This window comes from Pelophylax lessonae (genome assembly GCF_965119305.1).
Source record: "Pelophylax lessonae genome assembly, chromosome: 9".
Taxonomy (NCBI): Eukaryota; Metazoa; Chordata; class Amphibia; order Anura; family Ranidae; genus Pelophylax; species Pelophylax lessonae.
This window is the reverse complement of record NC_138776.1, coordinates 87,772,175-87,798,665: the sequence shown is the minus strand read 5'-3', so window position 1 is coordinate 87,798,665 and position 26,491 is coordinate 87,772,175. Positions and strand designations below refer to the sequence as shown.

The window sequence follows — 26,491 nt, the reverse complement described above, 5'->3', positions numbered from 1 at the left end:
AGAGATAAGAAAAAACAAAAAAGGATGGGGGGGGGGGTGCATTTTGAGCTCTCTTGAACCTTTACCTCCTTTATAGAGAAAAAGGCAGAAATCCAGTCAGAAAAAAAAAAAAAAATTTAAATTGAAATACCCATTAAAAGATAAAATAACAAAAGCTTGCTGCCATATTTACACTCAATCAAGTTTTCTGCACGCAGTTTTAGATGTCCTCAGTCCAATGACATGTATCCTTCAACCCACTTCCTCTGAGTCCCTGTTGTCCTGAACTACCCCAGACTATGGTTAGACAGGTAAAAGTGAAGGAGGACAGTGAAGTGCTCATCTTCTTTTCCCCTTGCTCTCTCGTTCTATCAGCATACTTCTTCAGCATATTAACTGATTGGTCCATTTTGCTGCTTCTTCCTCTTATATTCTGGCCCTGCTATACAGGGACTGCAAGAGGCTGATACCAGTTCAAAGGTAGGCACTCATATTGCTTGCATCTAAAATACATTTAATGATGTAATGAAATAATTGTGAACATACAATGTTACAGACAATTTCTAATACAGTTATAGCTATGCAGGCACCATAACTGTTTTTGCTTAGTTTCAGAAATTATCTTTCTTACCTTATTTAAAAGGTTAAAAATTCTGTCATGTGATCATGCATCTTCTCTTCCTGATAGTGGGGGGGGGGGGGGAGGTTACAGGACGCTGTGCAGACACACATGTGCCTGTATTCTATAGTCTGTTTAGCCTGAGGCCAAATGCAGGCTGTGCTTGAGCAGGGGGCATGTGCAAGGGACAGACGGTGATTGGGAGAAGGTAAGTGCCAGAGGAAAGCTGTTGGGGGGCGTGATGGATAAACAAACTATCCAATACAGGCATGCAGTATGTCAGCACAGTGTCCTGTACCTATGACCTTGGCCAGCCCGAGGACGAAAACTGATCACCTAACACAGATCAGCTTCTGTGCTTTGTGTGGTCAGTTTAGAACAATAAAGAAGTGTGACTGGCAGGATCAACCAGGTACTTCAGATGAAAGAATATGACAGAGACTATGATTTATAAAATGCACATTTGTGAACATAGACATAGAAAAATACACATTTTTAGAGTAGCATACACTTTAATTATTACAGAGCTGTATTAATTTGTGTCTTTTATATCTTCCTGGAGTTCAGCTTTAACACAGTTTCCCCTTTAAATGTGAGCGTTAGTTCTGAGGCAGTTATATAGGTAGCCAAAAGGTTAAACAATCTATTTACTGCCAAATAATATTTCACGCTGCATCCTTCAAAAATTAAAGTGTATTACAAGAAAACTGGCTGTACAGAGATGATACACTGTGTTAATATGGACAAAGCGGATTTGAAAGGAATTCTTAATAAGACCTAGAAGAGTGGCGAGAGTCTCTTCCAGGCTTGAAAGATGCTCAGTTATTAAATGTAATTTATGCTGTCAGCCCAAAGCTATCTTCTTTCAGCCTAAGGATGAGGGAGAAAAAAAAAACAGTAATAAATGGCACACTGTAAGTAAAAACTTGACCTTAGACCGCATTCCATTTTCAAAACTATAACAATTTGTTGAATGCTAAAATATTGGATGAACATAAAGAAAGCTGTAAAAAAAATAAAAATAAATGGCTTTAGCTACAGGGGGGCAGTTGTAAAAGTTGCATTGGAGATGAGTAAGGAGCTCTTTTTTGCTTAAGCGATTACGTATTATGCTAAACAACAACAGCTCTAATGTGCAGGGATGGTAATCTTTCCCGTGCTGTGTTCTTTCAAGGTCTGATTATCATATTTATTGACTTTTTATACATACAGTTTTCACTCATCCCATATATCCTTCCTTTATAAGCTTGTCCAATCAGCGGCAAGGTTTAAAGCCTTCTTGATAAATTAGATATTGTAAAGCAAAGTGAGGCAAAATCAACAGCTTTGTAAATATAATTGATTACTGATTTCATTTCTTTAATCACTGTCCAATGAAAAATGTGCAAGTTTTGCCTTCTTTTGACATTGAAGGAGTACAGATATGTGGAATTCTGTGTTTGCTTAAAGGTTTGATAGACAGTTGTAACCCGATATTAACAATTTGTGCCTACATGGCAAAAAGGACATTTAGAATTGCTTCACCTCAACAAAAAAAGGTTCATATATTATGGTGACCCATCCTTTTCAGTTTACAGGGACAGCCCCTGATTTAAAGAGCCTGTCCCTGTATATAAAGAGTCCCCAGGTGTGTGCCTGGTTGTAGCTCGTGTCCTCAATTTTAGCCCTGGTTGGCAGGCTCTTTCCACTCAGTCCAATCTCTAATATGCCAGATGCTTCCTCTCCTTTCTTTTCTCTCCTCCCCGCTGCTGAATTGGACATTGTGGCTCAGGAGAGGAGTGGAAGCTGTAATGTAATTGGCAGCCTAAGTGCCAGGGACCTTATGTGAATCAGGGCATGTGAGAGAGAGCAGCACCAGAGCCCCCAAATCAGAATAGGCTACCAACTGCTGGGTTGCACCCAAATTCAGGGACATGGTCAGAGCAGGAGCCACACTGCAGGGCAATGATTGAGGACAACTAAGACTCGGGAGAGGAAAACAAAGATGGAGACTGTGTGTACTGCCTGTTCTCCATCATTGTCCAATTCTGTACTGCCTGTCCTCACTAATAATGCCCCCCTTTGTACCGCCTGCCCCCATCATCAACAACCCCCTGTGTACTGCCTGTCGCCCCATCAACTGCACCCGCTATACTGCCTTTCCCCACCATCTACTGCACACTCTGTACTGCCTGTGTCCACCATCAAATGCCCCCTCTGTACTGCTTGTCCCCACCATCAGTTGCCTCATCCTATACTGCTTGTCCCCACTATCATCTTCCTCCCTCTGTACTGCCTATCCCCACCATCAATTACCCCTCTGTACTACCTGTCCTCACCATCAACTGCCTTTCTTGTTCTATCTGTCCCTATTATCAGCTGTCCCTGTACTATCTGTCATTGCCATCAATTACCTCTTCTGTAATTCCTATTTCCAACATTAACTGCCCCCACTGCACTACCTGTGCTTGCCACCAAGCACCGCTCACTGTACTTTCTGTCCCCACCATCAACTGCCCCTTTTGTAACTCCTTTCCACATCATCAACTGCCCCTTCTGTACTACCTGTCCTTGCCATCAACTGCCCCCTCTGTACTGCCTCTTTCCATCATGAAATGCCCCCACACATGTGAATGGAAATCATTAATTCCGGCACCACCGCAACTCTTTATTGCAGGCAAGACATTTTATGTCTCTTCTGCAGTAAAACACACTTACTTGCCGGTTTGTAGTCTTCTATTGTATGTATGCTAAACTGTGCATGCTGCAGTGACACCGGAACTAATGATTTCCCTGCACATGTATGGTATTTACAGCATCTTTCACTGACCACCATTTAGGAGGACTGAAGAACCAACACCAAAAGCCCAGAAAGAAAAAAGTCAGCGGCCAGGGAGGGAGGCCAGCAGTCGCATTGCTGGAAGGTGGAGGTGCAAGCCTGAGTTGTGCTTCAAAACAGATTCTCCCTTCTATTTATTCTCAACATTGTCAGAATAAACTGTCCAACTGTCCTAAAGGTTAAACAATTCTATATTTTACATGGTTTTCTTGAACACATGGTATGTGCAGTAGGTGTCATTTAATAAAACACATTAGAGAAGAACTTGTTGTTGTTGCATATGACGCCAGATTTCTCCTTGAATTTAGGTAGGGAGCAAACCTCTACTGGACGACCAAAAAAACACGCATTCTCAACACTGATGAACGAGTAAAGCAAAAAAAATAGGTGTGTGATAAGCCTCCGAGGCTATATTCACACCGGCACTTTCCAGCAGCAAGAATCTGTGAATTCTTGTGGCTGGAATGGACAAGTGTTTGTGAAAAGCTGTGGTCATCAATGGCCTGCCATTGCATTGTAGGGGCTTAGCGGCCATAACTATTTGTGACTGTTCACACAGCCAGTGATTACCTCTGGTGATCATGACTGGATACATTTTGTTATTATTTTAATAAAAATATGTTTGTTTGGTCTTTAACAACCTTCACCTCCTAAATTTGACTTTTTATTTAGTTCAGCCACATCCACTATTCACAGAGAGGAAAATATGCATTGCACACCTCCTCCTTTCTCTTTGGCTTTCTGTAGACAAAACAGACAATTGTAGACAATCTGTAGACAACTGTTTTTTTTTTTAAATCAAAACAACTTTATTTGTGTACCAAAAAACCAAGGCAAATAACAGACACCAAAAAACTGGCTGCAATAACAGTATCAAGCACAGTGACATAGAGAATGCAAGAATACAAATCAATCAAGAAAAAATGATGTAGACAACTTTTTAGAGTGCTTAAACTTTTGGGATTTCAGAAAAATTGAATCAAAACAGTCAATGACATAAAATGGAGAATTTGATTGACGGCAAGCATATGGGATCAAAACTACCCTGATCAAATGCATCAGGAAAAAAAAAAAAAATTACTTTCATATACATCTTGTAAAGTTTTTTTCTAACTTGTTTTCATTCCAATTAGATCATTCTATAAACTGTACTGAAGCTGTCAATGTCAAGTCTATCATAGTTAACTGTAAAGACCGTGGGTAGTCTTCTCTACTAAGTGGAAAATACTAACACTAACTAGAATGCGATGCAGCCAGGTAATGAGTGGGGGCTCCAAAGACATGGGAAAACAAAAGCACTCACAAGAGTATGTCTTGGTAAGCAGAGTTATGCTAATTCCAGGCCAGTCTCATTAAGCAGCTTCCTTGTTCTGGCCTGGGATGACAGCTGCCGGGGCTGTGGGGAATGCTGAATGCTCCTGGATTAAGTGGAGGGGAGCCATGCCTACAGTGTACAAATCAACACAGTCAGTCCAAAGGTTACCTTTCCTCAGCTCAATCTCGTGAAAGGGATAGATTACCTTCACAACATCACAAGTGACATCAAAACGAAGGGTTGTGATCTTGGAACTGACTGTGTTGGATGGAACTCTGAAGGCAGAGCTTCTGTTCAGCGTTCCCCACAGCTCCATCAGCTGTAATCCCCAGCCGGACCAAGGAAGCTGCTTGATATGACCGGCTCAGTCATATCGCTACATCGTTTAGTGTATTTTAAGCTATTTTAATCAATTTCAAATATTTTTAAAATACTACACTATACGAACTTTGCACTGTGTTCTTTTTCTGCTTTTACAATATCGTCATTATCTGATTGCAGCAGACATTGTAAAGTGGGACAGGACTTACAGCACTGTTTGCGTAGGTTTTTTTGGTGCTAAAAACAAAACATTTCATAATTTCAAATGTCATAATTATTTTTTTATTCTTTTCCACACAGTATCAGACATGGAGGTTGCCATCAACCACTAAAACAAGGTATGTACAATAAAAGCATTTAGAGGCTTAACAACAATGTCTTTGCCCCTGGAACGTGTCAGAATTTCCTGAATGATGCCAACGGACGCAAACAATCTACGAATCAAATGAAAAATAATATTTATAATTAAAGCTAATGGACCATTCTCTTAAAAACGACACCTTGTTCTCCAGAAACAAACCTACAATTAACATTCTTATCCTGATGCACTTGTCAATTTAGGAATATTAAAAAAATATTTTATTTCAATAATATTTTGCTGCATCTCTTCAGTGTCCTTTTCAAACTTTAATTCTTTTTTTTTCTGGAATAGAAGTCTACTATGATGAGTTCAGCCATTTAACATCAGTAAATACTCAAGCAGTGGCGGCCCGTGCATAGGGGGCGCGAAGGGCGCCGCCCCCCCTGCCCCTAAAAAAAAAAAAAAAAAAAAAAGAAAAAAAAAAAAAAAACGACAAAGCGAACAAATAAAGTTTTACAAAAAAAAAAAATTGGGTTCGCCGGCCTCTGTAATGGAAGTGGTGGCTAGGGGGGGGGGGAGGGGGTTACGTCCCAGAAGAGGCGCCGATCGGCAGCCTTCTGGGGGCGTAACCTGAGCGCAAGTCTTTGCGATTGGACACCCCCACTTTCTGATATCCTGGCTGTGATTGGTCCAGTCTCCAGCCTCCAGATCAGTCACTCACCTTCCCGCCGCCGCCGCCGCCGCCGCAGAGAGGACGGACTGGATCGAGGAGGGAAGAACCCGCCGCCGCCGCCAGGTAAGTGCATTAAATTGAAGGGAGCACGCACGCTGGTCTCTGCATTGATTGGGGGACAATGCTGTCGGCACTCTGCATTTATTGGGGTACAATGCTGTGGGCACTCTGCATTTATTGGGGTACAATGCTGTGGGCACTCTGCATTTATTGGGGTACAATGCTGTGGGCACTCTGCATTTATTGGGGTACAATGCTGTGGGCACTCTGCATTTATTGGGGTACAATGCTGTGGCACTCTGCAATCATTGGGGTACAATGATGTGGGCACTCTGCATTTATTGGGGTACAATGCTGTGGGCACTCTGCATTTATTGGGGTACAATGCTGTGGGCACTCTGCATTTATTGGGGTACAATGCTGTGGCACTCTGCAATCATTGGGGTACAATGCTGTGGGCAATCTGCATTTATTGGGGTACAATGCTGTGGGCACTCTGCAATCATTGGGGTACAATGCTGTGGCACTCTGCAATCATTGGGGTACAATTCTGTGGCACTCTGCAATCATTGGGGTACAATGCTGTGGGCACTCTGCAATCATTGGGGTACAATTCTGTGGCACTCTGCAATCATTGGGGTACAATTATGTGGCACTCTGCAATCATTGGGGTACAATGCTGTGGCACTCTGCAATCATTGGGGTACAATTCTGTGGCACTCTGCAATCATTGGGGTACAATGCTGTGGGCACTCTGCAATCATTGGGGTACAATGCTGTGGGCACTCTGCAATCATTGGGGTACAATGCTGTGGCACTCTGCAATCATTGGGGTACAATGCTGTGGGCACTCTGCAATCATTGGGGTACAATGCTGTGGGCACTCTGCAATCATTGGGGTACAATTCTGTGGCACTCTGCAATGATTGGGGTACAATGCTGTGGGCACTCTGCAATCATTGGGGTACAATTCTGTGGCACTCGGCAATCATTGGGGTACAATGCTGTGGGCACTCTGCAATCATTGGGGGACAATGCTGTGGGCACTCTGCAATCATTGGGGGACAATGCTGTGGGCACTCTGCAATCATTGGGGGACAATGCTGTGGGCATTCGGCAATCATTGGGGACAATGCTGTGGCGCTCTGCAGTGATTGGGGACAATGCTGTGGCGCTCTGCATTGAAAGGGGCATGCACGCTGAACTCTGCATTGTGGGGGCACAGCACAGTGTTCATTGCATTAAAGGGGGCACAGCACAGTGTTCATTGCATTGAAGGGGGCACAGCACAGTGTTCATTGCATTGAAGGGGGCACAGCACAGTGTCTATTGCATTGAAGGGGGCACAGCACAGTGTTCATTGCATTGAAGGGGGCACAGCACAGTGTTCATTGCATTGAAGGGGGCACAGCACAGTGTTTATTGCATTGAAGGGGGCACAGCACAGTGTTTATTGCATTGAAGGGGGCACAGCACAGTGTTTATTGCATTGAAGGGGGCACAGCACAGTGTTCATTGCATTGAAGGGGGCACAGCTTCAAAGTCACGCAATTTTTTTACTGCGTTTTTTGGCGCGAAGCAATACCAATTACATTTTTCTTTTGCGCCCCCCCCCCCCCCCAAAAATTTTGAGCACCAGCCGCCACTGCACTCAAGCACAGTTGTGAACATTGGTCTACAACACTGTACTATGTTTGTCATAAGTTTTGAACACTTTTGGAACTTTCTCCATATAAAACAGGCTACAATTTAGGTCTGGGCAAAAACAAAGTTAAAATTTACACATTGCTGTTTTTGACTTCTAAAATAAAAATTCAAACTATACAATACACTTGTAGTAACTTTGTATAGATTCTATGTTGCAACTATTCTTTCCGCATGTGTATTTCTCATTAGATCCCATCATTGGGTTATGCACTTTTGCCTATATTAGCCAATCAAGTTCTCCCTTTCATACTTGCTGATATGTGTTAGAAAACCCAAGCATAGCATTGGTTGCCACCAAGGGGGACATGCAAGGAAAATAAAAAACAGCATTTTTGCATGTACATGATTGGATGACAGAAATCAGCAGAGCTTCCCCTCATTTCAGATCTTCCCCTCAGATCTACAGCGACTGAACTTCCAAGTGCACTTGTAGTGCACAGTGGTTTTTATTTAGTAAATCAACTGCAAAGTAACCTAAGGGAAGTGGGAGAGGTGAATACACATACATAAACTGTGAGGAGAAAGTCTGCTTACTGTCTGTGCTCTGTCCATCTACCTACCTAATATGTGACCCATCCACCTACCTCCTCTGTTCATACCTGACCTGTCTACCTAACTTCTCTCTTCAAACCTGACCTGTCCACCTACCTCCTCATACCTGACCCATCCACCTTGATCCCCTTCTCATGCCTGCCTTGTCTACTGATTTGACCCCTGCACTCTGTGTATTTCATATTCTTGACACCTGTATTTCAGTTATGACCCAGAGCAAAGTAGATCTAGGTTTTGGTAACCATACCCTTTTAACCACTTTACCGCCGGAGGATTTTGCTGTCTTACGTCCAGGTCACTTTTTGCGATTCGGCACTGTGCGACTTTAACTGACAATTGCGCAGTCGTGCGACGCCGTACCCAAACAAAATTTACGTCCTTTTTTTTCCCACAAACAGAGCTTTCTTTTGGTGGTATTTGATCACCTGTGCGATTTTTATTTTTTACGCTATAAACAAAAAAAGAGCGTTTATTTTGAAAAAATAACAATATTGTTAACATTTTTTTATATGAAATTCCCCCCCCCCCCAAAAAAATGTAAAAATCTAATTTTTTTTAAATTTTTGGCCAATTTGTTTTCTGCTACCTATGTTTGGTAAAAAAAAATCACAATAAGCGTATTTTGATTGGTTTGCGCAAAAGTTATTGCGTTTACTAACTAAGGGAAAGATTTCTGTCATTTTTGGTGTTTTTTTTTTAACGAGTAATGGCGGCGATCTGCGACATTGCGGCGGACAGATCGGACCCTTGACTGACATTTTTGACACTTTTGGGGTTACCAGTGACATTACTGCAGTAATCAGTGCTATATATATGCACTGTTACTGTAAAAATGACACTGGCAGGGAAGAGGTTAATTTTATTGGAGAGGGAGGGGTTAATGTATGCCTGGTGCTTACTGACGTGTGTGGGGGGAGGTGACTGAGTGGGTCAGGGACAGATCGGATGTTCAGCTATGCTGAACATTGCGATCTGTCACTCCCTGTCACTGAGGAGATCCGCCCGCTTTGTTTACACAGGCAGGCGGATCTCCAAACTAGATTCCCAGACGATCGGGGAAGAGCGGCGGCGATTGCCACTGCTCCTCCCCTGGCCCGACTCCCGCTGTGAATGAAAACAGCGGGAGGCCGCCTACAGGGAGAGGAGTCTAGCGACGTAGTACTACGTCGCTGGACGATAACGAACCACTTTGCCGCAGTACGGTCAACGTGACCGGTCGGCAAGTGGTTAAACTCCTCCCATTGTTATCACAATTTAACTCCACCGACCATTCATCACAGCAGTCAGGGATCTCATGCAGCAGGTGCTCATTTCTGTGCTCATTCTTTTGCGCATATGCCAAGTTAAAAGCATAGAAGACCAAGACGAGTAAGGACTAGAATGCGCACGCAAATTGGCACATACATGCGGACAAGTGAGCATACACGTAGACGTGTGCACACATCCACAGCAGCCTATTTCAACCAAGAGATTGCCTGGCTTCAGTGCTGATTCTAATCCACATCTGCTAACCTTGTTCCTGACTCTGCTATGTCTGACACCTCTCTTGGATCACTCTTGCCTGTTATATCTGCTGCTCGCTTATGTTACTGATCTAGGCTTGGATTTATGACTACGTCTCTGCTTCCTGATTTCGAACCCCACTGCCAGAACTTTACCAACTTCTGCCTGTTGCCGACATTGAACCCGATTCTGCACTTGTCTGCCTGGCTCCCGCTGAATAAGGCTTGTGACCAGACTCCACATCACCACTGGAAGGACTCTTATGTCTCCAAGCTACAGCTCACTACTACAGCTTCCTGGCATCTGCGCCCTCCCACTGCCTTAGCAGTCCCTGTCTCCACTACCAATTGTGCAAGAAGCCACCTTCATCATCTTGGGCTCCACAGTCAGGTACGTAACAACAGTGCATTCTCCGTGCTGCTATTAGCCTCCCTACTCCACTCCTGTCCAGCCACTATTAAAAGTAAGTGGAGTTGTCCCTGGATTTAAATTTGAAAATATAAAAAAAAAACACAATTTAATACTGCGATGTATTCATTTGAATGAAAGTCAATGTAACTTCCTGAATTTATCTTAACATCAGCCCTTGTCAAACACTGTACAGAAGACTGGAAATTGGAGGGGAAGCAGCACTAGGAACCAGTCAGGCTCTGCTTCATGCTGATAGAAGGAGAGAGCAGAGTAAGTAAAGTTGAGGATCAGTGTGCTGCTGCCCCTTCATTGTCCATTCAGCAAGCTGTGGACAAGGAGTTGACACCACTGTATTACCTAAAGTCCAACTGCACTCTCTTACTTCACACCAGTAAAGCGCCATTAAACAAGCATTTTACCGTGTAACCACAATATATGACTATGGCAGTCTGAGCTGGACTTTGTGGCACCCCCACATACAAGGATAGCTGGTGCTTGCAAACCTCAGTACAGACATGTTGCAGTGCTTTGTGTTAAAGAAATTAAAGGTAAAAGTTAAAATTTTCTTCCATTTTTGTACATTAGCAGCCTATTCTTAACGCAACACATGTTAACAATTGAAATGATGCGAGTGTGCATGCGGTAACACACAACAACGAAATGGATGGAAAGATCGATTAAAAATACCTTTGCAGCAAATACTATGTGCAGTAAATTAATTTAAGGCATGAAGAAATGCCTTCAGCTAATTAAAACCAATACATTTTAAACCCTAAGGGCTGCTTCACATTTGTGTAGTGCATTTTTGGCATGATGCGTTTTGGTGTGTTTTTAGTTGTGCTGCCCTTGAACGCTATAGAATGTGCATTTTGATGAAAGAGATTTATAGATGCAGCATTCAGGACTTTGATGTGCTTTTATCAAAACGTGCGTTCTAATAGATGTAAACCAGCCACAATATAAGACTGAAAATATGTGATGCTATTGTGAATTGAGGTTAAAGCATGTAGATTATGGCATTCCATAGCACTGACATAAAAATGTAAAAATTCTGAAGATATGGATAATTTACAGTACTAACAAAACAGGGTTTGCTGGGCAGCATAGGCTCCACGATCTAAGCAAGAAAAAAAGGGGGGGGGGGGGAGCGCCACATAAGTGCAACATTAAATTATTAAAACAGGGCTAACAATACAGCATGAGATGAGAGCAGATACCACTAGGTGACTGTAAAAACATACAGTTAATAGGTTATAGTGCTTGCTTTGCATCAGGTATCATGGTAGCTAGATAGCTAGAGCAAGCACATATAGGAAATTTCACAAACTGCAAATGCTTGTTGTAATGACAAATACCCATACTTACACTGCCTTACTAGTAGCATACACAGTTTTTTTGGGAGTTGCTTCTTTGTTTGGCATTACATCTGCATAAAAGCCAGAAAAATAACCCTATACGGATGTTCATTCCATACTGCAAATGCATTGAATAAGAGTGTACACTTTACTATATCTGTTAAAGTATAGCCATTGCTAAGTATGCTCATGTGAACCTGCAACACAAGCATGCCTGTAATATTCACAGCAATTTCTCCTTGCCCTTGTCCATTTCCTTTTCGTAAATCCATTTAGGTATTCACACTTGAGGGGAGCATCTTTGGTTGTTTTGCAGGCCTTTTTTTTAAGAGTTTGTACAGGTGTAGACTTGAGCTTTTTTTAAATAATTTTTAGCCCATGGAAATATGGTTACCAAAGAAAAAAATTTCCACATGTATTTCAGGTTCTTCTCAATGAAGTCTACTGGTGCCAAAAAAGCTTGAAGCTTATGTAACTTTAGGTATGAACAGGCTCAAATGGTGAAAATTTGTACGGTGAGCATTTTGGAGCTTCAACTACTCCAATGAGACTAAAAATTTGAAGTTCAGCCTAAAACTAAAATCTCTAAATCTACTTGCAGTCACAATCTAAGACTAACCTATCTAGCCCTATAAAGCAAAAAGACATACCTTTTCTGAAGCCGATCCAGTCCGGTCCCACATGGCTTTTTTGTGTGGGAGTGTGCAGGAGAAGCAGTCGACAATGGAAGCCCCATAGTAAGTCTATGGGTGACATCACTTCCCAGGTATTTTCCAACCGCTGTTGGCTGTCTCCTGCACACAGCTTCTGCTGCTGGAGAACAGACTGGACCGAACCGGATCAGCTTCATAAAAAGGTATATATAGCGATTTTTGCGTTACAGGGCTAGATAGGTTAGTCTTAGATTATTGTTTGCGAGAATATTAGGAGATTTTACTTTTAGACTGAACTTCAACTTTGAGGTTTTTTTTTTTTTTTTTTCAAATAGACTCAAAATAGATTACTCAAGCAAACAAGTGCACATAATATTGTATATACACATACTTACCCCCTCATTTATCATATGAAGCATGTAATATGTTTTTCAACAAACAAAGATGAAGACGTAAAAACCTTTTGCTACATGCAGCTTCATGTTAGAATTGTCAGTTACTTGTTACTAACTTAAACATTTTTATTCAAATTGTAATTATGCAAAGCTAGCAGGTACTCATTAAGCTATATTTGCATTATTGCTAATAAGTTATCTTTTCCTGTGCTAACATAATATCCTGTGACAGGTGCAAATGGGCTTTATGATTAATGGTTATATAACCTATCTCTAATTATCTAGAATAGTTACAAGCTTTCTTCATTAAATTTGCCTATTTTTATATCTGCATGCAGGGAAATCATGGGGCCCCATACAGCTTTCCTGACGGGGCCCCCTTCAACCACACCATTGACCCCACCCCTGGCCCGCACCTGACCCCGGCTCGAGACAAAATGCAGGTTTGTTGTCATTTACATATGTGTGCGAGGCCAACATGTGCGTTCGCAATTGCACATATGCACAAAGGAGCAGGGACAGTTTACAGTTTTTCAATTGTATTTTATTTATTTTATTTGAAAATGGTGAAGGTGCGCTAAAACAAATGAATGAATCCAACCTAAGCAACTCAAAGTTACAATCAAACATAAATGTTGGATAATATGTGCATGATTATAAAAAAGAATATGTTTCAAAAGTCCATAATAAATAAATCATGAGTGTCCATATGTGATGAATTCAAACTGATGATTCACAAAATACAATGCTTCTTAGACTTCAGTGTGAAGAACCCACCACCAAGTGAAATTCCTCCTTACCAGATGGAAATAAGGTGCAAGCAAAATACAAATCAACTGATAACCACAAAGTTCAAAGTGCTTCCAATCTCCAAGTGAAAACACCCAAATTAGTCCCTTACCGCAGTGGTTCTCAATTCCGGTCCTCGGGACCCACTAACAGGCCAGATTTTAAGTATTACCTTGGGGGATGCAGACTAGAATACTGCAATCACTGAGCAGCAAATGAGATCACCTGTGATGTAATTTAGTTATCTTGCAAACCTGGCCTGTTGGTGGGTCCCGAGGACCGGAATTGAGAACCACTGCCTTACCGGACAGCAGGTAATAAGCGCTTGTAATTCCAATAGTATCCACTACCTCCTCCTCTGTATCCAGCCTATAGCAGGGTAATTCTCAGACCACAAAGCCGATGATCCCCAAGCATAGGATGTAAAAGATAAAGCAGTCGATAGTGTGATATCTTCCAGACAATTTATTGAAAAAACAGTATTGCACTTACAAGAGAGGAGTAGTAAATCAGCATAAGATGGTATTTCATGCAGGGAATTTCTAAGCAGACTCGCGTCCGGCTGCAGCACGGACCACGAGCAACGTACGTGACGGTTACGCCTCCTTTCTGACGCGTTTCTTCCTATTGGACATCGACCGAGATAGGAGATCACACATACATATTTATTTTATTAGAAATTAAAAAATCTTACACTGTATCTTTACATTTTTTTTTTCTTTCTTTTTTGCTTTCACAGGGGATGAACAACATCCCTTGTGATAGACTGGGCCATAACAGGTCCTCTTTATGGAGAGATATGGGGTCTTTTAGACCTTATATCTGTCCTCTGGGCTCCAAAGCATCTGATCAAACCAAGATCAGTTTAATCAGATGCCTTTTCAAGCCGGGATTCGGCTTGTTTACATGAAACCAAAACCAGAAGTGATAAAATCCTCATCACTTCTAGTTTCTGACTTCACACAGTGGGAAGAATGGCATCCATCCCTCTCACTGTGTTCCAGGAAAGGATGCTACTGGTCGTATCTTAAAGGCAGTAAAGGCAGGGGTGGGACCCCCTTCCACTGCCTGTAAAAGTAATCCAGTTGCTTCTTAGCTACTAGGATTACTTTTACTTTGTGCAGAATCGCTGGGGCTAAAAAAATGATTTCTCGATTATTGCTGCAGTGATTACTGAGATATCACCCTTCCAATCCAGCAATGTATTGGTATGCCGCTGGACGGGAAGTGGTTAAAGGGAATTGGTTCGCAAGGGCAGTAAAAATGCAGCTCCACTGATCATGTTTACTGCTCCCCCAAATAAGATGTAAAGTAGCTTCTCACCATGTCTTATGATCACCAGTATTACAATAATCACACAAGCAGCACAATAAGCCGGTACAGACAAAGTCATCACCCAACAGTCATGTGACATAGAGCCATGACAGTTGGGTGATGACTTTGCTCATTTATGGCTGTACTGAATGTTACCGACTGTAACACACAGTACAGCCATAACAAAGTAAACACTAGAGTTGGGCAAACGGTTCAGCCCTACCCATTCACCAAAAAAGTTTCAAAAAGTAATAACCACAGACACAGAAAAAAAAAAAACGCTCCTGTCGTTCATAAAGGCTGACAAACCTACTGCCTCCTCTGTTGTCTGGCAGTTGTTATATAGGTAAGGGTCGACATCTGGCGACATCTGGTGGCACTGCCCCCTTGTGACGTCAATGACCCAGCATGCTCTGGCCCCTGATGTCACAAGGGGGTGGTGCCACCAGTTGATCTTGCCAGGTGGCCCTGCCCCTACCTATATAAGAACTGTCAGATGGTGGAGGAGGCAGTAAGCGGCCGGCCTTCATGGACGGTGGAAGTGTGTTTTTTTTTTTTCTAGAGAAATTGATTTGATTCATTTTTGTTCTAGAGAAATTTCATTTTTGCTACAGCATGTTCTATGCATGCTACAGATGTGACACTTTACAGGCAGACTAAGCCCCCCCCCCCCCCCCCAGGCACTTTATTTAAAGAATTTTTCATTTTTATTGTTGCCCTGTAAGCATCATTAATCACAGTACACAGACCCCCCATACCCCTCTCATAGTCAATTACTTGCATATAAGCCTTCAAAATGGGTACTTTTGATTTTTCCTGTTCGACTACCATAGACTTCAATGGTGTTTTCTGTTCGGGTTACAACTTTTCCCCTGTTCGGGAGTTCTGCTGTGAACTGAACAGGGGGGGTGTTCAGGCCCATCTCTAGTCAGCACCCAACAGCCATGTGACATAGAGCCATGATAGAGCACCTGCTTACTGTGCTGCTTGTGGGATTATTGCAATGCTTCAGATAACCTACTGTGCTGTGGGATATATAATGGGACACAATGAGCATTCTATGCTCTATTATTCACTCACTGTGTCCATTGCAGCCACGCTCTTCTCCTGCTGTTCTCTGTCAGCCGCTTAACTGCCTCACATCTCAGCACCTGAGGACAGGAGCTGGGAGGAGAATCATAGTATCACTCCGCTAGGCTGGACTAATCGATTAGCAGGGTGGCATGATGTACATGCACCCCAAAAATAAATAAATAGTCCCTCCCCTGCTCTCACCTCCTGGGCCCCTCTGTTGACTTAATGGGGCCCAGGAAATCAATATAACCCCCCTCCATAAACAAGTAGGAGCGAGAGATTTGTTTAGAAAGCTCTTTTTTTAATGCAATAATGATATGTAATGCTGCCCGGGCTCCCCTGTAAAACAGGGCAGGTTGTACTGGACTATCAGCGGCCCTGCCTGCATGACTTTTTTTAAATAAATTATATTAAAGGCACATTATAAACAACTAATTGTTGAAATCCGAGGTAAAAAAAGAAAAAAAAAATAGTGCTATAGCTATATATTCTACTATGCCAACCTTAATAGCCGCAAAATATTCAGAGGGGGGGATTTTTTTTTAACTTAGGGATTAAAATGGTATTAAAGGTTTAGCTTTTTAAAAAAATAAAATAAAATAAAGATGTCATACCTACCTGCTTGGTGTAATGGTTTTGCACAGAGCAGTCCTGATCCTCTTCTTCTTGGTTCCTCTGCCAGTGCTCCTCCCCAATGACCAGTGTCCCCAAAGGCAAGTCGCTTGCTATGGGGGCACTGGTGCATGCTTACTCCCAAGCCCTGCTTTATGTGTCCATAAGACACATAGAGCCATGGTTTGGTTCGGCTTTGCCCTCATTGGCTCACTGGCTGTGATTGACAGCAGTGGGAGCCAATGGCTCTCACTACTGTCTCAGCCAATGAAGAAAGTGAGTCCCAGGACAGCTGAGGCTCTCGTGCACATTGCTGAATTGAGATCAGCCTCAGGTGGATATTAGGGGGGCTGTGGGGGGAGCAGCACACAGAAGGTTTTTAACCTTCATGTATAGAATGCATGAGCTTAAAAAAAAAAAACTTCAGCCTTTACAACCACATTACCAATATTGCCATAGCAGCCAACCAGGCATTTGCTTTTACTTTGTGACCCCTGATTATTAAATTCTCCTATTTATTCTATTTTGATCTGTTAAATGTATCAATAAAAGTGTTTTTATTATTTCTGTTTGACAATTTTTACAAAAAAAAAAAATGTGATCTGTCAAAAAGTTGAAAACCTCCAGTGTGAGTTAGGTGTTCTGTAGTATTCTCCCTTTAGGAACTCATATAACCAACAAAGTATAACTCATATACACAATAACTCAGTATTTAAGTGTGCAAACATTATATCAAAAGTGCTAAAAAAATCCCTACAAAAAATAAATATGTGAAAAATAGCTATTTATCAACTCATATAATTGTGCAATTGAAATGAATAGGATTTGTCTTGTTGGGCTTTTTTTGAGCTGATCCTAGAGCAGAAAAATGCCCCAAAAACGCCCCAAAACGCCTACATGTGAACTTAGCCTTTGTTGTGGAAACCTTCCAATAAATGGAGACCTCATACCACTCGCCTGATAATCCCGGTCAGCGGACGCTCTGAGTGGCTACCGCTGGAGGGAATACCGGTCTGAAAATATGGAAGTGAGGTCCGCCGCACAAATGTATCTCAGTCAGCCGTGGCCCCAGTTTTCGCTGGTGGAGATATGTTTGTGATGTGGAATTATTATTGTTTTGATAAGTATCAGACCTTTAGCTGGAATCGGTTTCAGAAGAGGTATGTATAGCGATTTTTGCTTTACAGGGCTAGATAGGTTAGTCTTAGATTATTGTGTTAGAAGATTTTGAGATTTTACTTTTAGACTGAACTTTAGGAGTTTTTTTTGTTTTTTTTTTCAAATAGACTCAGAATAGATTACCCAAGCAAACAAGTGCACATAATATTGTATATACACATACTTACCCCCTCACTCACCAAATGAAGCATGTAATATGTTTTTCAACAAACAAAGAGGAAGACGTAAAAACCTTTTGCTACATGCAGCTTCATGTTAGATGTGTCAGTTACTTGTTACTAACTTAAACAGTTTATTCAAATTTTAATTATGCAAAGCTAGCAGGTACTCATTAAGCTATATTTGCAATATTGCTAATAAGTTATCTTTTCCTGTGCTAACATAATATCCTGTGACAGGTGCAAATGGGCTTTATGATTAATGGTTATATAACTTATCTCTAATTATCTAGAATAGTTACAAACTTTCCTCATGAAATTTGCCTATTTTTATACCTGCATGCAGGGCCACTGTTAAAAATCATGGGGCCCCATACAGCTTACCTGATGGGCCCCTTTCAACCACACTATTGACCCCACCTTGTGATAGAATGGGCAATAACAGGTCCTCTTTATGGGGAGATCAGAGGTCTTTTAGACCCCATATCTGTCCTGTACGCTCCAAAGCATCTGATTAAACCAAATCAGTTTATTCAGATGCTTTTTCAAGCTGGAAATGGCTTGTTAACATTAAACCAAAGCCAGAAATTACAAAATCCTCGTCACTTCTGGTTTCTAAAGTCACACAGATGTATATTAGTCATCCGTGGCCCCAGTATTCGCTGGCCGAGATATGTTTGTGATGTGGAATTATTATCGTTTTGATAAGTATCTGGCTTAACTGGAATCTGCTTTAGAATGTATATTGAATGAAATAAAAGCTGAAATAAATAGACTAAACCCAAGAGCTATATCGTGGATGGGTAGAATAAATATAATAAAAATGGGGATCCTCCCAAAAATCTCATATAAGTTCCAAATGATACTAATACAGATCCCGGAGGCATTTTTTAGGACACTAAAGGCACTAATAACTAAGTTTATTTGGAAAAATAAAAAACCAAGGATAAAATATACAACATTAAGTAGAAGTAAAAACGAGGGGGGACTTGCACTACCAGACATTAAAAAACATTACCAAGCATCAATTCTTACACGGGTGATGGAATGGGGAAAAAAAGATAGTAGGAAAAATTGAGTTAAAATGGAAAACACAAACAGGACACAAAATTTTTTGCACCGGGAGAAGGGAAAGAACATGGAAATTGGTTAGGAGAAGGAGATATCAGATTAAAAGATATAATGGAGAGGGGGAAAATAATTAAGTTTCCCGAGCTCAAAAAAAAGAAAATCATTTGGAACTTAGATGAGTGGAGATATCACCAACTTAAACATTTTGTGGGATCTTTAGCCCATCCAATTAGAGATAGAAATTAGTTTAACCCATACGAACAAATATGTACATCCGAAAAGAATATGAATAACATCTCGAATATATATAAAATATTGAACGAGGGTAAGCAGATGGCCCACCCAACGGTGGAGAAATGGGAGAGCGAATTGGGCACTCGAAGAGAGGGAGTCCAGTGGGATAAATGTGTAAGGTTGGTTCATAATTCCGCGATAGATATAAGTACAGCGGAAATGAACTATAAATTGATCTCAAGGTGGTATAAAACCCCAGATGAAGTGGGGAGATACCACCAGGAGACTTCAAGATTATGTTGGAGAGGATGTAAGGTATTGGGTACTATGACACACTTATGGTGGGAATGTCCAAAAATTAACAAATATTGGGAGGAGGTATTGCTATCAATTAAAAGAATTACTAACATAGAGGTCAAAGAAGATCCATGGACATGCCTGTTCCACGGGACGTCAATGTCGATCAAACAATACAAAAAAACCTTAATACCCCACTTGCTAAATTCAGCAAAAAGTTTAATTCCATTAAACTGGAAGAAAATAGATGCCCCGTCATATAAAGAATAGGTGGAGCGGGTGGAGAAAACAAGGAAGTTAGAATTACTAAGGACCTGGGGAGAACAAGAGTATGAAAGTAGAGTAGAGATTTGGGAAACGTGGCAAGAATATAAGAAGGAAATTTAAGGGTTCATCGAATGTCTTTCGGAAAGAGGAGGGAGGGAGGGAGGGTTTTTTTTTTGGGGGGGATAATCAAGGTTGTTTTATGTTTTATGCACATAGTTAGGTCCTCCCCTTCAGGGAGGGATTGAAATAATTGATTTTGTATGTTGAAAATTTTCAATAAAAAAAAAGAAAAAAAAAAAAAGAATGTATATGTATAGCGATTTTTGCTTTACAGGGCTAGATAGGTTAGTCTTAGATTATGGTTGCAAGAAGATTTTGAGATTTTAGCTGGAATAATGGCTGGTAGCTTTCTGTTATGCTCGATCCGCATGATTGAAATACTGCTGCTATTTTCTTTGCAGATAGTCTCATTTACTGAAACAGTAGCATATTCACTATCAAATATGGTTTTTATGAACTATATTATATAGGATTCACTCTAACAGGTTATGACCAGAGTACATGCGCGTGTATTAGCGGGGCAGCGTTCATGAGTTTGCGCTAGTTCCATTGTATAGTGTTTGGCGCGCATTTTACTCCATGTGGGTCTCATTGTTAGCTATAGTGCACGTTTCTTCGTGCACCCAATGGCACAGATTCGTGCACGCTGCTCAGCTCGTTCATGAACATACACTCCCCCTTCTATTGAACTTTTGAATGTATACATGTGTGTGACTGGTTGTTACTTTGTATAGCGCTATTGTACACCAGAGGCTGATTGCTTATGTTGTATAACCATCTCCTCCCACTGTAAACCCCTGTTTTCTGGCCATACATAAATGAGAGCCCTGTGTTGGAGCAGGACTCTTTTTCTGTTGGCAACGGCTGTGACACAGCTTGTGTCTGTTTTACTCTTTGGCGCTGAGCGCGCCTGAATTTCTTTATATAAAATAGCTGTAAATCGTACTTTAAGTACAAGGGATTAATGGGCTTTGAAGCATATTAATATCCTAAATTGCGATTTTCAGTGCATCGAAATTCTCTGCACACCGCAGTTTTATTTGGAGCAAATTTCTTTGCGCCAAGCCCCATTAATTTCCACCACAGTGCATAAAACAATTCACCAATTCCTAAATTTACAACTTAGTCCACTTGTGAAAATAATATTAAAAGTCCAGTGCAAATCCACAGCAATGAAGATCAATATATGACCGTGATGAAAAGTGAATGAAATTGATGACAGCTGTGCTCATGTGCAACATATAGCAGCTTACCAACAGCACAAAACAGCAGAGCTTCATAGTGCAATAAGGTCTTATATAAAAATGTTTTATTTAAAAATAGATGCATTTACATAAAAGTGATCAATGACAGCAGTAAGATCACAGATGAGAACCCCTCCACGAAGAGAGGGGACTATTTATTTAATTCTATGAGCGTGGCTCAACAAACAAAGTCAGTTGGGAATAGGAAAATTTATTCAACTTAATAACATAATGATGTTAACAAACTTCCCAAAATGCGAATCAATTCAGAACAATGAATATATACTCTACCGAATTAACGAATTGTTCAAAAAACAAATCATTCTAACATATAGACATGTGCATGATGAAAAAATTTGTTTACTTTTGTTTTGGTAATCTAGTTATTTAAATTTTAAATTCAGTTGGTTCGTTCAATTTGTATTTGGGATTTGTATTCAGAATTAATATTCGTAATTCATTCTATGTATTTTTCAAATTTTCTTTCAAATTACCTTTTTTTCCCGATTTAAAACATTTGAATCAATACATTTTAAATCGATTGAATCGAAAATATATTTTATTCGAATGCGACAGCCGAGTAACCAAACATCTGTTATTTATACATCTTGATCTTGTTTGTATTAACAATACATTTATTCAAAATGTGCAAAGTTTCTAATTAAAAAAAGTAGTATTTTACTTTCAACATTTTACTATGTACAATACTGTGCAGAAGTTTTAGCCAGCTGAGAAAAAATAATGTCAAGTACAAATGCTTTTAAATATTTATATTTTACTGGTTTCTTTTAATCAATTTTACACTTACAAAGTGAACGAACAAAAGAAAGATCTTCATCAAAAAATGACAATGATTCTTTAAATCACCTTTGTCTTAACAAAAACAGCATTATTTCTAAATGGTACACTAATAACACACAAAGTCTTTGATTTCAACAATATGTTTACAGTTCGAATTCGAATGGAATTCTATGTAAATTTCAAGTCAAATTTAGATTTGCGTTTTGAAAATTTGGACGAATTTTGTTTCCTTAATTCAGAGAATTCAGTAAAACTTGTTTGTACTGTAATTCGGGGATTCGCATATATTTGAATGACAAAAAAAATGTGTCCAAATATTTATTTGGAACGAAAAGAACCACACCTGTCTAATAACATGATTATGACTAAACAAAATGATTTACTTAACAAATGAAATAGAAAATAAACACAATTTTCTATTGAGCACATTGCTAAGTCTCCTATACAATAAAATAAACTTATCGGTCTGCCTACAATGACCAGTAGACTGTGCACTGAGGTGCTCATGTGCAGTTCAGTTTACATTTCCATCTTAGTACTGTGATGAATGAACTCCTGTGCATATGCTGGAGTTACGTCATCCCTTGCTGCCCAATCAAGGCAGCTCAAGGCCAGCACCCAAAAGAAGCCTGGGAGAAGATGCCCACGCCTATGAGGGAACCTGTTGCTGGGGAGTATTGCAGATTTTTGTTCTTTTTTAGGCTGATTATTGTACTTATTTTACGGTAGATAATATAGTATTTCTGATATTGTACAAGTTTTTACTAAAAAAAAAAAAAAAAAACTTTCTCTGTGAATGTGTTTTTCCTTTTAGTGATCCTTATTCTCATACATGTATAAATATCAGACAGGACAAGCCTATGTTTCAAATAGAATGTTGTGATTACCATCGCCACATTGAAAATACAACTTCCATTATCTGGGTGTCATATCACTAAGCACCGGCAAGTACATTGCTGAAACCCAAATAGAAAAATATACTGAACAGGATATATTACATATATTCATGTCACCTTTCCTTTCGTACATGCCACAATTTATTCTTGTTCAATTTCGCTGACATCCTTGTCTTTATGAAATTCTATGTACACTCTGCTCAATGTAATTACTGTGTAATCTTGTTTTTTTTTTTCTCCTCATCCTATTTTCTATTTTATTTACCGGATGTTATTACAGATGTGAAACGCGTAGCTTTGCTGTGTCTCTCAAAAACATTATTCGAGAAGCTGTATCTATTACTTAAAATATGAATTTCCAAATGTATTTTTTTTTCACTACTGTGACTGCTTTGTTGCTAAGGGAAAAAAATGAAATGTGCCCAGACACATTGAAAACCAATTGTTCCATAATTTAATCATTCTAAGAAGAGCTATAAAAATCACAGCTGAAATGACCTTCAGCCCAACTTGTGTTAAATCAGCTAACATAATACCAGGTGCATTAGAACAAAAGGTGTGCAACATTTTACAGTTAATTTTCTTTAGAAAAAAGGCCAACACCTGAGCAGAAAAGCCTGTCCCCTGCCAGTAATCTGCAGGGAAACCCCTGTTTCTCTGTGTGAAAGCCTGTGGTCCCTCTGATTAAGTCCAACACAACCTCTGTTGAGTCATCAGAGCTTCTTCTAGAGCTCTTTTTTTTTTTTCATTCTTTTTTATTGAGAGAGGAAAAAAAGTTAATTATTGATACAAAACAGAGCTTCTTGGGCATACCCAGGCTCAATACATTTCCCCATTTCATTTCAATCCTCTTCCTTATTAACGCATTGTTTTAATAGGTTGTAAAATGAAAACTAACAACAACACTGACAAACAAAAAAGAAAGAAAAAAAAAAGTTTAATACTTAGCATATTGTCGCTTCATAGCAACATTTCATTATTAGCTAATTTTTACTTCCTTATTTTCACTTTATCTTCATCATACACCTTTATATTACGTCAATTTATATTCTTGCTCCTTCCTTCCTACCCTCCTGCAAAGCAAATATCTCCTATAGATGTTTAAGGCCTATTTGGGGTATAACTATCATTCCTAAATTCCCCCATATCATAAGGATAATCTATCTATGCTTATGGTACCGTGGTTCCCACATTTTTGGAATTTATCTAACAAACCCCTACTCTGATATACCGGTCTTTCCTTTAGTAAGGCATCATCAACTTGTATCCTTAATTCCTCATATGTGGGTGCACCAAAAGACACCCACTCTAGAGCCATCATTTTTCGGGCTATAAATAACAACGTATTAATAGGTATTTTTACTTCCATTGAATATCTTTCCTTTTCTAAATAGCCCAGGATACACAACCTTAGGGTCCATTTCTATACAGGTTTGATAAACACAATTAATAGTGTCTACCAAAATTTGCCAATATCTAAAATATTTAGAACATTAACCTCAACCAGGCGTTTACATCATTTGAGCTTCCAGAATCTATGAAAGATGCTAATATTATAGTAATAACCAAACCAGATAAAGACCATGAATTACCGGAGTCATACTGAACTCTGATGTCAAGATCCTGTCTAGGGTCTTGGCTACCAGACTAAACAATGTTATACAAAATATAATAATTCCCCCGGACCCAGTCAGGCTTTATCCCTGGAAGATCTACAGCAATGAATCTGAGAAGGCTTTTTTTTAACCTGCAAATGCCATTGGATAGCGTGGAGAATAGGGGAGTACTGTCCCTTGATGCTACCAAGTCATTCAACAGCGTTGAATGGACATATTTGTGGGAGGTTCTGGAGATGTATGGATTTGAGGATGGATTTGTGCGATGGCTTAAATTTCTGTATTCTGCCCCACAGGCATGTTTTCAAATTATTATTGGATCTATCTCAGACTTTTCCAGAGGTACTTTTCCAGAGGTACAAGGCAGGGGTGCCCACTTTCCCCATTGCTGTTTGCATTGCCTATAAAACTGTTAACAATAGCTATCAGACAGTCAAACACTATTAAGGGATTTAGACAAAGAGAAAGGGAGGACAAGCTTTACTTATATGCAGATGAAACGTTATTGTTTTTGGGAGATATGGATCAATCTTTGACTTCTGCTATGACATTGATAGAAATCTTTGGCTCGTTCTCTGGCTTTGTTTTAAACTGGGACAAGTCCATGTTACTCCCAATAGATGTATCCTCCCCAGTCCTACTACATAGTGCCTATCAGATAAAGGTAGTGACCTCTTTTAGATACTTAGGCATCTAGGTACATCCCAAAATAGAGGAATATTTGAACTATAAATTGACCCCTATAGTGGACAAGTTTAGAATGAAGAGTAGGGTTTGGACCAAATTACTTCTGTCTGTGGTGGGGCGAGCAAATTTAATACAAATGTTTTGGACCCCTCAGTTATATGTTTTTCATAATGCATCATTGGGGATAACCTTTAAGTGGTTTAAAAAGATAGATTCTGTATTTTATATTGGAAAGGCCAGAACCCCAGAATTAGTCTTTCAATATTACAGCTCTCTAAAGATGAAGGGGGATTGGCAGTATCTAATGCTAAATTGTACTTCTTAGCAGCTCAAATGCAACAAGTTGCAGTGCAGGGATTGATAAATTTGGCAGATCCTGTTCAATCTATGCTTTTGAGTAGATGTTCTCGCTACAATTTATTAACTCAAATAGAATCTGGGTCCTTCACATATGCTACTCAAAGCCCTACTCTAGTACTTATCCACAAAGTTTGGCAGGAAGTGAGGTGTATTATGCAATATGAGAAAATTTCACCATATGCATTAATGTGGAAAAATACAAACTATCCAGAGTTATGCAAGTTAGAAGGGTTTGAGTCTTGCCGTGTACTGGGAATCAATTATATCGCACATTTATATAAAGATAATACCTTTAGAACATTTCAGGATCTCCGGATGATGTACCCACTACCCTCTCGTGCTTTTCTTTTTTAGTATTTGCAGTTGCGACACGCTGTTCAGTCTCAGTTTAAAAATAAAAACCCAAGAAACAGTATATGCCACTTATAGATATCTTTGTTAAGTCACAGATTAGGAAGGACCTTATCTCTTTTATATATAACAGTTTGATTAGACAATACCTGTGAAAGGCTGCCTACCCGGGTAGAAGGGGTTGGGAAAAAGATTTGGGTGCATTGCCAGATGAAGTACCCATGGTATCTGTATCACCCCAAAAAAGTTTATCTCAGCTATTTATAATCCATAGAGCTTAAAGGGACCCCACGTAAACTGTATCAGTGGGGTAGGCGGGATACACTGGAATGCCCGAGGTGCTTGAGATGCCCTACATTTACTGCATATGTTACTGCATATGTTGTGGAAATTTCTAGAGCTCTTTAATCAGCAGGGAGCATGAGCTTTGATTATTGCAGAGTGTTAGTGCTAACTCAGCAGGGATGTGTTAGACCTCTAAAGACTGACCACTGCTTCGACACAGGAAGTAAGGGTCCTTTCTGCCGCATGCAGGCAAAGAGCTGCTTTTTAGAGAAAATGAAATGTCAGACTTTGCGCACCTTTTGTTTTGATGCTCCTAAAAGTTCAATTGGCTTTAAAGTTTTTTTTTTTTTTTTTACTATTTATGTAGCAATATTTCCAGGCATTGGGCCTGATATGGGTCTGCCATTGTTACCGGTAACACTTCCAACACATTTAAATTGTGAACCCAAGTGTGTGAACTGAGACAATGACCATTCCGGCATCTTTGGTTTGTTTTGTTTATTGTATAATGGGGATGGGAGAAGGGAATGAGTG

General features: G+C 40.1%; 1 protein-coding gene across 1 annotated transcript in view; it reads right to left on the bottom strand.

Moving 5' to 3' along the window:
* The window catches only part of DNTT (DNA nucleotidylexotransferase), a 542,670-nt gene that overhangs the window by 71,844 nt on the left and 444,335 nt on the right, over window positions 1–26,491 (bottom strand). The window lies entirely within an intron of this gene.